Raw genomic sequence first — 12,664 nt, 5'->3', positions numbered from 1 at the left:
TTCCTCCATCCCCGCCCCCCACGTGACTCGAAAAAAAGCATTTCAGAACATTTGAATGAAAATTGAAAGAATAATGCGGTGTTTAGCTAACTAAGGGATGAATTTAAAGAAAAAGCTTGGTGGTTAGCTAACAAAAGAAACTGATGGCGAGACTGAGCTCACTTCACTCTTTTATACCAATTACCAATACATTTCTCATGGGTGATTTCACCAATGACGTAATCAGAGATTTCGCTAGGTATCGGGAGATTTTTTTTATCGTCCAAAAAGGGGTCAATAGTAGGTAGTTCAAGATTCAAATTAGTGAAAGTTTCAAGTTGGGGCATTTGCTTGAGTGCATTCTTCAGTTAAGAGAAGCAGGTAGGTACATATATAAGTACTTTCCTAGTTACTGTCAGGAAGTTAAGAAGTTGTGAATCATAGTAGAGAACAATGCAATAAAAGAGATACCAAAGTGACAATGAAAATAAATGTCGAGAGTTTCGTTGAAGATTAAGAAAAAAGAAAATGGAGAACTTAGCAGCGTAAAAAGTGGTAGGTATTGTTGAAGAAAATAACAATGAAAGTCTAAAGCACATATATGACTATAATAGGACTGATACTATATAAAATTCTAGCGAGATAATCCACAAGCAGCCTCAAGGTCTGAGCTTGGAAAATGTCTTCAGATTTAACATGTATGAGTCTCTTCATTCAAAATATTTATAGCGAAGTCTGAAACAATGGCAGTTTATATTCTAGAAAACCTCTTCTATGTTATACGGGGTGAACAAAAGCTAATTGTAGCTTCTCACTGTGAAATTTTAGAACAGGAGGGAGATAATTGAGAATATTATCTTATCAGATTACGTCAGATTTATGGTGGCAATTTTATTTTTCATGCAGTATCTAAGAGTGTGCCCCTATGCCCGAATAGACCATTCGGATATTCAGAACTCAACAGTTATTTCAACATGAGCCTGTAAATTTCACAAACAGATCAATCAAAACATTCAAAAGGGAATGTAATTCCAAAAATCAAGAATCAAAATATAAAACAATAGGTAATTCCTGCTAGGTAATTTTGTGTTATTTTGAGTAAATTTGTCCCCGAATGTAACACCAAGGTTCAAGGTTGAACGTTGAACCTGTCAAATTTCAAGGACCGCTCAGAAAAAGACACCCTGAATTAAATTTGAGATATTTTCTCCGTTATTAAAATTTTAAAAAAACTCGAAATTCGACTATTATAAATCCAGCAAAATTATATTACGTAGATATGTATTTCTTTCCATTTTTTTCTTTTTCCTTTTTTTCTGAGAAAATAAAACTTTAATACAGAAAGAAGAACACGAACGAGAGAGAACAATAGCGAGATAGAAGGAGAGAGAAGAGGAAAAGATGAACAATGTTTGATGTGTATGAGGAATGAATGGAAGAAGAGAAAACACAAAAGGAGATAGCTCGCAAGCTACTAACTCAGCCTGAATATTTTAGTGCTGCCGTCCAAATGGAAGATAATAGTTTAGATTGACTGAAATAAAAACCAGGATAATGCTCCTGGTAGAAAACTCTATTGTCCTGGATTGGAGCCCCTAAAGTAATTTTTTGCGTCATATTCCATTTGAAAAATCTAGCGAACAGTGTGGGGCAATTTTGTAAGAGTAGGTACAAGTCTTAAATTTCAAACTCCAAATATGGGTGGTGGGGAAAAAATCATTAAGGTATGTAGATATTTCAGTAATGGTTCACTGTGAAATCTGGGTCTCATTCAAAATATAAATTGTTTGCAACATACCTAATTATAATTGACATGGAATTATATAATTCATTTGATATTAATCCCAACATTCATTCATGAGAGTCCGTCCAACATGTAGGTATTATAGAGATCAAATAATGTTATCCAGGTAGATAACCAGGTACCTACCTACGTACGAATAAATAGGTACCTATAATCTCGGATTACTACTCGATACATTTACTGAAGCAAGAGTAATCACATTTCAATGTAATGTCATTAAGAGTACCTGTGCAACTAAATATTTTGTTAGGTAGATTTATTTCTGTGAATTTTGATTTTATGCTTTAATTGGATTTCACTTTTCGCTGAATTTTTCAGAAAGGTAACCCCAAATTGTAGTGGCCCCAATAACACATGTTGCAGAAACATCAGAGAGTTTATAGGTAAAGTAGGTATTTTTCTTTCGGAAATTTTCAGGTGGTAATGGTGGGGAATAAGGAAAATGTTCCATTTCCATATTTCCCACCATTTTACCACACCATGAACATTGAGAAAGGAAAATAAGCGTGAACTGCGAGTATTCTTGGATCTGAAAAATGTAGGTTAAGGTTTTAGAAAATTCCTGGAAAGTAAAAAGTTCATTTCTACATAATTATTTCCAACTCAATTACCTTTTTCTCCGGATAGGGGAAACATGCAGTTAAGGAATTAGACTTTCTGGAAGCTTTTAAAATTGCAGATCACCTCATGTGTGATAATTGGGACTTTAATTATCCCTAATGCAGGCCCCTTTGATTCAATGTTAATATAAATAATTAAATACCTACAGTGTGGGTCAGAACCGACGAGCTGATAAAAAACAAGCAGGGTCCGTCCGGTAGAAGTAAGGTAGAAGAGTGTTTAAAAAAAAAAAAAAAAAAAAAAAAAAAATGCACTTGCTTTTTTTATGAAAGAGAGAATTAAATGAAAGGAAAGAGACGTTTGTTAACTGTAGAGGGGAACATGAGGGGAAGAAACGAAAAGGAGGGGAGGAAGCAAAAGGCGAGAATTTTTTTATGACGGAGGGAAAAAAATTGTGGTTGGCCATTTGTTTGTGACATGACAAAATGCAGCCATGGCAAACGAAAGGATTGCATAGGAGACTGTTTTGTTCCTGGATAAACTATAAGGTGAAGTGAGTGGACTGGACCTAAGAAAAAAGGCTCAGTGACCCAAAAGACCCAAAAAACACAGCACTGACCCAAAGTTGTGACTTTGTCAAAAAATTAATAGCTCATCCCCAAAGAGAATTTGGGTAAAAAGAGATAAGGTTATCAGGGGGAACTGATTGGTACAATGGTAGGTTATTCAGTCGAAAAGAGATAAAACAGAATTGGGAAAAATAGTAACATTCCTATGGGATTGAAGAGGTATAGCTAACAATTTTGTATATAATAAAAATAATTATTTTTACTGTGGTTTAGGATGACTGCGAGCTCCCTGATATCCAGAACCGTAACTTCCCCTCACACTGTTTATTAAATCGGGAAAAAATCAGGAGCATAAATTAATTCAAGCTATGCAGGTTGGACAGAGTCACTGTAAAGTAACAAGTAACATCACAACGCACTTAGGGCGAAAAAATAAAATAATAATATTGTAATTATTATTATTATTATGATTTAGATACAGTAGGTATCATTATAAATAGTAAGATGCAGAAAAATACCTGCAAGAGATGTTACCTATTTTTTTTTTTTTTTTTCAAGTGCCTCTACCAAAAATAAAAAGTCAATTTTTGGACGTTTTTCTGGAAAACCCATCTCATTTTGAAATCCCTATTTTGGATGAGTCAATTAGTCCAAGTAACTTCTTGGCTCTATATACATTATAATACCTTCGAATCAAGATCGGACCAGGCAATCGCGAGCTACAGGGGAACAATCAAACAAACAACACACCCATCCATTTATTGGCCTTTCTCGGCGTAGCTTAACACAGGTGACACTAAAACCGGTCTTAAATTATCGACTGAACTGTTATCTAAAACTTTCTCGCTTTGAGTTCATAGGTCGTCGCGATAAATTTCAAGATCAGAGCTCATTTGTGTGAGAAAATGTGAAAAAAATCCCCCAAAAACCAGTTTTTTTGGTTTTTTGGCTTTACGGTTATCTGACAAAATTTGCACCACCACTTTCGTGTTAAAAAGACCTTTAATTTGATATATAGGTCGACCAGGTTTGGATAAGTCCTTCTATGGCTATGGGGACTGACAGACAGACACCGAAGCGAATACAATAGTCCGTCCACTATACCTTTTATTATTAGTAGGTAATAATAAAGGACGGACGGACTAAAAATTGGTTTGATAGAGAGAACTGTAAATGCTAAGACAACGTAGACAACGTTGCCATCTGCAGACAACGTAGCTTAACTTCATTGATCACTAATGTTTTTTTCCGTAATCCTATAGTCGTCTGTTGTTTACATCGGATTTTTTTCTCTTTTTCTGAACGGGCCAGTAAAGGAATTAGCAAAAAAAAAGTAGACAATTAATCTTCAGCTTGATATTTTCCTGTCTAGAGACAGGACGGGAGGAGAGGAGGGAAATGAAGGAGATAAAAATATCACGAAGAACTTTGGGAGAAAAAATGGATGTATGAGAAGTACCTATAAAAATATAAAATACAGGGTGATTGGAAATAAATATAACACAGGAGGAAGCTTCAAGAAAAAATTCCCCATCAACTCATCTCCAAGTCACCCTGTTTTAAAACGCGACATAAAAAATATTTTATAAAACAAGTACGTACATAAAAGTAGATATTATTACGTTATATCTACTAATAGTGCTTGTAAGGTACATGCGAAACGGCGAATCCTGCGATAAAAGTGATGTTTTAGGCTTTAATGTCTAGGATTTTAGTGGTTGTTGAAAACAAGACACGAATTATGATCAACCACGAACATGTTAGGTAGATGCGTAGATAGTATTACCTTGCAAAAATTTTACTTATCTGATGAACCTACCTACGTACGTACGCTCATAATAATGGACAGAGGTACCTACACAATAAAATATTATGAATGTTAACAATGCAAAAAAAAGTTAATGCCTGTTTTTGAAACGGTTTGTTCCCAAACAAAGTTCTTTTTTTATGAACGGCAGGATTATTTTTGCTGCTGCTTTTAATAATCATTTTCTGTACCTATATTGAATTCCAATTAAGAAATTTACCGTTTGAAATTCGCTGTTGTGGACACTTCAAGTTTTAATATGTTTCCTTATTATGATGTTTTCAAATTATAAACTTTTTTCTGCTCTCGTTTATAACATTTACTTCATGAAAATAAATGAGCTGTATCTCAGTGAACAGGTATAACTAGCAATTAGGTTAATGAAAAAGGTACCTACTGTATAAACTGGTAGTCCACACATACGAATACCCACATAATAAAGACAACATCAAATTGTTGGCTAGAATGGAATGGGAGAAGATGAGGGGATTTTTTTTTTTTTTTTAAAAAAAGAGATAGAGCGGAGAGGTAAAATTTAAAGAGAGGGGGACTACAGAAATAGGGGAAGTGAGGCAAATATAGTGACGTACGCCTCAGCCTCAGGGCCCAGGCAGGTATATTATGTTTCCCCCTCACTTGACTAAAGTTGGAGCCTCACTTGAGGTTTCCACAGCATCATTATAATGTTACCCAGAGCATTTGGAAAAGCTTAACCCTTCCTTCCAACTATCACCCATTTTCGTGTGAAAATTTACAGTACCAAACTAACTGATGAGGTGATGTTTAAACGGACCACAACAGATGTCCTAGGCTGACATCTTTGTCATAATGGTTGGATTACAAGAGCTCATTGGGCAAGTAGGCATAGGTAATATAGGTATAGTCAATAACTCAATATTCAAGAAAATAATGAAGATGTCTCGTATAAAGAACATGGGCTATAGCTTACGTGACGTCTAAAGTAGGCTCAATTGGTCGAGGTTCCAAAAAGAGACGCGAGTTTAATCTTACGACGCGACGTCTTCTTATGATATGCATATACAATTTATCGTACGAAATTTTATGGAAATCCAACAAATGGCTCTGACTCAATCGCGCGAAGTCATAAATTTTTTGTCCTATAGAACCGCGGCCTGGACGTGCGATGTTGAACGCATATAACCCAACAACTAACTACAACAGTCCAGGATAATTTGACATCTCCACTAACGCTATAAACATAAAGAATTTGGGTGAATTTGACATCTCCACTAATTTCATATTGGTACACATAAAATAATCGTGGAAGAAAATTGGCGTCTTTACTAGCCACACAGATTATTTGGCATCTCCACTAATAATTAGTGTCAATATTACCCTGTCAATATTTCCTAATTATTTACGTCAATATTTCCCTCTATGCATATACAATTTATCGTACGAAATTTTATGGAAATCCAACAAATGGCTCTGACTCAATCGCGCGAAGTCATAAATTTTTTGTCCAATAGAACCGCGGCCTGGACGTGCGATGTTGAACGCATATAACCCAACAACTAACTACAAAAGGGTTAACTTGGTATCCTTTAGAATTTTGTCAGCAAAGAGCTATTGATGTTCTCCATCTGATGTATGTATACCTATGTATGAAACATGGTAAGATTCTAGTGGTAGTGGAGTAACAGTTTGCTATCTGCTCTGTTCATCAAATCATCCTATTCACCACTGGGCGAAACATAATTATTATCCCGGCATATGAAAAAACAGGAAGGACTGGCCGCTCTTTGGCACTAATTTTCATACTCCCATTATAATAATGTTCTAATGACTTGCATTAGCATGAGATCCATTGCTTCAATCCCATTAACCCTCCCCAACCTCTGTTCAACCCATTCCAAACCTACTCCAAAAATCCCTCTCAAACTTTCTCTCCACACCCCACAGTGCTTTCTAAACATATTTTCAGTTAGACGCGTCTGTGGTGTGTAATTATTGTGGTTTGTGTTAACATGACACATGTTTTACTGCGTGTGGGTTTCCCAATAATTTCGTTCAAGATGAGGTTATCAATCGAATTATTTCGCTGAACTTTTGAACTCAATGTTCACCCCGCGTCGCGTCGATTGAAAAATGAGTGCTGTAATGTAAAACTTACGAAAATGAATGTAATAATTACATAATTCACATAGGTAATTATTATGTGACCTCGTTGTCGTTGTTTGTGGTATTTGAGAGCCAGAGTCGGTGTGAATTCTCGTGTTGTGAAACAGAAACCTCAATCACAATCGTCGAGTAAAAACTCGGAATTCTGAGAAACCTAAATCAAGATCGTCTATTTGAAGGAGTATTTCTTACCTTGTGTGAGGAACAGGAATGCTGCAGTGGCTGCTATCATGGATGACAAAACATATCGAAATTCTGCCATTATTGCACCCGTTGTGTTCAGCAAATTAGTTGATTACTCAAGCTCAGTCAAGTGACAGTGGGGCTGTAGTTCAGGTGTTGTTGGGAAACAGTTATTCAAATAAATTTGAAATAGCACGTTCTTCAGTCTTCAGACCACATAGGTCAAAGTTTTGCAGTTTACATCATAACGTTCCTTAAAGTTATAACCTACTCAGTTTACCAGTTTAGTAGTTTGTTTAACTTTAAACCAAAGTATCTTTCTTTTCTTGTAGTTAAATTTGTGAATATAACTTAATTGAAATATGTAAATTTAATACCTAATATACAACTATGTTATAAACTTAACTGATACTGATAATTGATAAATATTATTTTAAAACGTTAATGTTTAGGTATTTCTTTGGTTTCAATGAATTCAGACTGTTAATACCAATATTTGGTTTGAAATAATAAAATTATGAAAATGTCTTTCATAAATGACAAAGAAACATGTAATAGGTATTAAGTAAGGAATAAAACATATACCTACCTACGTAAGTATACGTAAGTATACGTAGGTATATATGTTTTATTCCTTACGTAAGTATACGTAGGTATATATGTTTTATTCCTTACGTAAGTATACGTAGGTATACGTAGGCAGGCAGGTAGGTTCATACACACCTTCACACCTACCATATAAATTTCATGTAAAAATCCGCTGTTCAAATGCAAATTACAAAAATTATTACTCCAAATCATGTAATTAGCTGATTAGCTTCCCCCGACCCTATACCCTCTTGAACAAAAACTCCAATGAGTAAACAAAAAGCTTGAAAGTCATAAAGTCTGCTCTAAATATGGGGAGTCATAAACTAACAAACTAATAGCTGGTGAAAAACTTTCCCCAATCCGCGCCATAATATAAAAAGGAGAATCACGCGGGAAAGTTACATTTTAGCTTAATCCTTTCTAAATAAATTGCGAGCAGATGAAAAAGTTTCATGCAGTTGTCTTATCTGTGTACATGATATTTAATAAAGACGTGATTTATTGTAAGTATCTATCTAGCTATAACAGCTATAACACTAATCCGTTAGCGCTAGGGCGGAATATGGGAACCAGACTGGAAGAGTAAAAGGCAAGAGTGAAAAGACGGGAGAAGAATCCTCAGAGGAGTCAAACAAGGATGTACGAGTAGGTATGCACTGACCGCTTATCTTAAACTTTTACTTGGAACATTGGAAAAAGCTCTTGAGAATTTACAAGTATACTTCTAATCTATAAAATACGTTTGTTCAAATATATCCTTCGCTGAACTTTTGAACTCAATGTTCACCCCGCGTCGCGTCGATTGAAAAATGAGTGCTGTAATGTAAAACTTACGAAAATGAATGTGTAATAATTACATAATTCACATAGGTAATTATTATGTGACCTCGTTGTCGTTGTTTGTGGTATTTGAGAGCCAGAGTGTGAATTCTCGTGTTGTGAAACAGAAACGTCAATCACAATCGTCGAGTAAAAACTCGGAATTCTGAGAAACCTAAATCAAGATCGTCTATTTTGGAGCTTAGTACTCACTTTCAATTTCTAAAAACAATAAGACGCATTACCTAAACTATGACAAAGTCAACGGTGAAGCTGCTAAATACATGATAAACACCTGGGCAGGGACAATCTGCCGATTTTTTTTCTTCCAAGAAAAAAAAAAAAAAGTTCATGAAAGTTTCATGTTGAACACAGCAGATACCTCGTATGTTTTATCGCTCTATCTATAGTGTATAGATTAGTGTAAAAGGTTTGTTTTAGCCTCTTCAATGTTCATTCATCCAGGTTACCTTAAAATTGGATTATCTCTCTTCATACGTCCATGCTACAGCCAACCAAAGTCGATAAACTCATATGGAGAACCTACCAACCAAAGAATAATAATAATAAAAAAGTTTATAGATACCTAGGTACATGGGTCTGAACGTGTTTTCGCTTTTCAATGTTGCCAGACAATAGTGTAAACGAATTTGTGAAGTTCTGCTAATGGTTGACACAAACTTTGCTAAAATTGCGAAAGTTTCTGAAATTGAGGAGATGAATAGAAAAGTCAGGGAGGGAGCGAAAGGAGTGGGGAGCACAATGGGAGGAGGAAAGGCCCAAGGTTGTGAAGAAGAAAAAGAAAGAAGAAGAAAAAAAGAAGAAGGAGAAGAAAGAAGAAGAAGAAGAAGGATGTAAGAGAGGAGGAAAAGGGGGGGGGTAAAGAGAGGTTCAGAGGGGAGAGTGTGGAGGAAGAAGAAGGATTAAGAGGAATAGGGAGGAAGAGATAAAGAAAGGTAGTGAGGAAGAAAATGGGAGAGCATTTTGAAGAAGGAGGAATAAGAGGAAGAAGCCTACCAACCCAGTGAAGAGTATAAGTTATTTCTTTTACATCTATTGTTATGGAACTTCACAAAGTTACTGAGTCTTCCATCAAGATATTAACTACAAAAGGGTTAACTTGAATGTCATTGTTTGTCAACAAAATCATTAGAGTCAGACTTAACCACTTGAATGTTCAAGGGACTCGTATCAATCCTTTAAGTACGTAAGTGGAGCTGTGGTGCCATTGTCACAAAAGCTTTGAACACGATCAAGAGGGTACTTGTGGCATTCCCTAATGGGGTTCGCGTATGGCATTCCCTTATAGCTTTGTTGTAGGAGAATTATTGTTTTTGCTTTGATAATGTCGTTTCATCGTTCAATCTTAGCTTTGTGTGTTGGATTGTTGGTCTGAGAAAACTCTTTGATTCAAATCCATAGTTACATATAATGTAGATAAGTAGAATTTTTACAATTATTTATGTTATGAAATTGATTTGCCTTGGTGCCACATACGGCGTAAATGAATAGTTCAACCCTAAAGGGAATTTTTCTAAAAAGGTGTCTCCAAACGTATCTAAAATACAAACTTCAAAGTTTAAACTACTTAGTGGTCCTGTAAAATTGTTACAAATTGAAAAATTATCGATACAAAAGATACAAATACATACATTACCAAATTACCATGAATATTAGACAGTATTTCTTACCTTGTGTGAGGAACAGGAATGCTGCAGTGGCTGCTATCATGGATGACAAAACATATCGAAATTCTGCCATTATTGCACCCGTTGTGTTCAGCAAATTAGTTGATTACTCAAGCTCAGTCAAGTGACAGTGGGGCTGTAGTTCAGGTGTTGTTGGGAAACAGTTATTCAAATAAATTTGAAATAGCACGTTCTTCAGTCTTCAGACCACATAGGTCAAAGTTTTGCAGTTTACATCATAACGTTCCTTAAAGTTATAACCTACTCAGTTTACCAGTTTAGTAGTTTGTTTAACTTTAAACCAAAGTATCTTTCTTTTCTTGTAGTTAAATTTGTGAATATAACTTAATTGAAATATGTAAATTTAATACCTAATATACAACTATGTTATAAACTTAACTGATACTGATAATTGATAAATATTATTTTAAAACGTTAATGTTTAGGTATTTCTTTGGTTTCAATGAATTCAGACTGTTAATACCAATATTTGGTTTGAAATAATAAAATTATGAAAATGTCTTTCATAAATGACAAAGAAACATGTAATAGGTATTAAGTAAGGAATAAAACATATACCTACCTACGTAAGTATACGTAAGTATACGTAGGTATATATGTTTTATTCCTTACGTAAGTATACGTAGGTATATATGTTTTATTCCTTACGTAAGTATACGTAGGTATATATGTTTTATTCCTTACGTAAGTATACGTAGGTATATATGTTTTATTCCTTACGTAAGTATACGTAGGTATATATGTTTTATTCCTTACGTAAGTATACGTAGGTATATATGTTTTATTCCTTACGTAAGTATACGTAGGTATATATGTTTTATTCCTTACGTAAGTATACGTAGGTATATATGTTTTATTCCTTACGTAAGTATACGTAGGTATACGTAGGCAGGCAGGTAGGTTCATACACACCTTCACACCTACCATATAAATTTCATGTAAAAATCCGCTGTTCAAATGCAAATTACAAAAATTATTACTCCAAATCATGTAATTAGCTGATTAGCTTCCCCCGACCCTATACCCTCTTGAACAAAAACTCCAATGAGTAAACAAAAAGCTTGAAAGTCATAAAGTCTGCTCTAAATATGGGGAGTCATAAACTAACAAACTAATAGCTGGTGAAAAACTTTCCCCAATCCGCGCCATAATAAAAAGGAGAATCACGCGGGAAAGTTACATTTTAGCTTAATCCTTTCTAAATAAATTGCGAACAGATGAAAAAGTTTCATGCAGTTGTCTTATCTGTGTACAAGATATTTAATAAAGACGTGATTTATTGTAAGTATCTATCTAGCTATAACAGCTATAACACTAATCCGTTAGCGTTAGGGCGGAATATGGGAACCAGACTGGAAGAGTAAAAGGCAAGAGTGAAAAGACGGGAGAAGAATCCTCAGAGGAGTCAAACAAGGATGTACGAGTAGGTATGCACTGACCGCTTATCTTAAACTTTTACTTGGAACATTGGAAAAAGCTCTTGAGAATTTACAAGTATACTTCTAATCTATAAAATACGTTTGTTCAAATATATCCTCTTCGAATTTGGGCCGCATCAAATCAGGCACATTTAAAAACTAAAATTACCCACAAAAATTTGCAAATTGAAATTCTGATTTATCGCACAAAGGCCAAAGGGCATGAGATTGATCCTTCGATATTTTCTGTCCAGATTTGTCACTGCTGTTAAATTATGAACCTCATTTGGTCATATCATCATTCTGGTTTGAGGGAAGGGCGGAAGGGGGGATTACTTTCAAAATGTTATTTATTTCCTCTCATCCTCCCATTCATTATAAAATTCCTCATTTACTCTCCCCCTCCCTAGCTTTTTCTCCAATATATGTCAGTGTATCAATATTAGATTTACGATGACAGTATAAAATGGAAATACACATAGGTATGTATATAATTTTATGACGTACACCTATGTGTCCACAATAGCCCATTGTGTCCCTCATGAGTCTAATGATCAAAGCAAAAAAAAAAAAAACTCTTAAATTTGAATGTGTAAACTGCCCACAATCAAGACAGGTAGGTATAGGTAACGTGAACAATTCAACATTTCACAAATACCTAATGTCTACCTTGGAACTCGAAAAAATATACCCTACCTTAGACCAAATAAGATTGAAAATAGGTACCAGTTATGGAAAATAGATTTTCTGAAGGGGAAATCAAAGAAGAATAGTTATAGGTAAACGGTAGAAGCATTCAGATTTCAGAATAGAATTATCAAAACTGACTCTCAATTCGGAGATGCTGAGCTTGAATCCCATCAAGGCCTTTCATCGAACTTCTTCAAAGCCCTTCTAGAATTCAGAAAAGTTCCAGCTTTAGTTGATCCAACATCCAACGGGTTAACTTATTTTAATTTTTAGGCATCAGGCAGGATATTATTCATTATTTCGTACTATCACAAATATGATATTATTTTGGATGGAAAATACTTTAAGTGCATTACCTATTTTGTTTAAAATTGCATGCACATCTACCTAGA

This window comes from Diaphorina citri, unplaced genomic scaffold (assembly GCF_000475195.1).
Source record: "Diaphorina citri unplaced genomic scaffold, Diaci psyllid genome assembly version 1.1 scaffold313, whole genome shotgun sequence".
In the NCBI taxonomy this organism is placed as follows: Eukaryota; Metazoa; Arthropoda; class Insecta; order Hemiptera; family Psyllidae; genus Diaphorina; species Diaphorina citri.
Note: the sequence above shows the minus strand (reverse complement) of the source record.